Source organism: Lissotriton vulgaris, unplaced genomic scaffold, assembly GCF_964263255.1.
Source record: "Lissotriton vulgaris unplaced genomic scaffold, aLisVul1.2 SCAFFOLD_516, whole genome shotgun sequence".
Classification (NCBI taxonomy): domain Eukaryota; kingdom Metazoa; phylum Chordata; class Amphibia; order Caudata; family Salamandridae; genus Lissotriton; species Lissotriton vulgaris.
In genome coordinates, this window is record NW_028249857.1 from 272863 (window position 1) to 273909 (window position 1047).

General features: G+C 42.0%; 1 non-coding gene across 1 annotated transcript; it reads left to right on the forward strand.

The window, feature by feature from the left end:
• Window positions 1–657: 657 nt before the first annotated feature.
• Window positions 658–779, forward strand: LOC147663470 (small nucleolar RNA snoR83). The gene has a single exon (XR_015305309.1). It is a non-coding gene; the product is annotated as a small nucleolar RNA snoR83 (small nucleolar RNA).
• Window positions 780–1047: the final 268 nt, after the last annotated feature.

The window sequence follows — 1047 nt, forward strand, 5'->3', positions numbered from 1 at the left end:
TTTCACTTTTTCTTAATTTTCACATGTCACGTCCCTAGGTAAGGGTGGGCCTTAGAGTGCCCATACCGCCAGGGTTTATCACACCCAGTCCTGAAGAATTGCCCGGTAAATTGACACTGTTTCGATGGCAAGAAACATGTTGACTACTATTCTCTAGGATCCCACCATTCAATTAAAAGTGGACTGGATCCTCACATATATTTTATACTTGTTGTCCTTAGTGATCTTTAATAAAAATTGCTTCAGATACACTACTGACAAATTTTTAATAAAATACCCTCAACACTCACTAATTTATCATTTTCACTCAACACGCCCTATACCCACCAACCAGCTCCGCAGTAATCCTGGCGTTGCAGCACACCAAAGAGACACTCGGTCTCTTTGGTGGGGCCCGATGATGAAGCATGTCATCACTAGGTGGTGAGTGAGGGCTTTCTTAAACATCCTAGTGTGGCTGTTATTGAGCTCCATCTTTTGGTTCTTTGTCTCATAGACACTCTTCTTTTGTTTATTGACTATTGACCGGGGAACAAGAGTGTCATATACTCTCCCTACCTCTCTCCTTGATATCTCAGATGCCCATTATGGACAGACCGACCTTGCCCTGTCCACATAACTCTGAGGGCCTGTTTCACAGAACTAACTTAAGACAAAATCCTAAACTTACTACCATTTACTCATTTTGGTATTCATAGAAGGCACATACTCATTTTTGTATTCACAGAAGGCACTTACTCATTGATGAGTAAGTGCCTTTTGTGAATACCAAAATGAGTACGTGCACTTACTCATTTTGGTTTTCACAGAAGGCACTTACTTATCAATGAGTAAGTGCCTTCTGTGACTACCAAAATGAGTAAGTGCCTTCTGTGAATACCAAAATGAGTGAGTGCCTTCTGTGAATACCAAAATGGTAGTAAGTTTAGGATTTTGTCTTAAGTTAGTTCTGTGATCGGGCCCTTGGTATGCCTACTCTACTTAGAGTGGGGTGCACTGTGCTGTTTCTGCTTCTGAGAGCAGACACCTTAGGCAGCCCACCCGTCT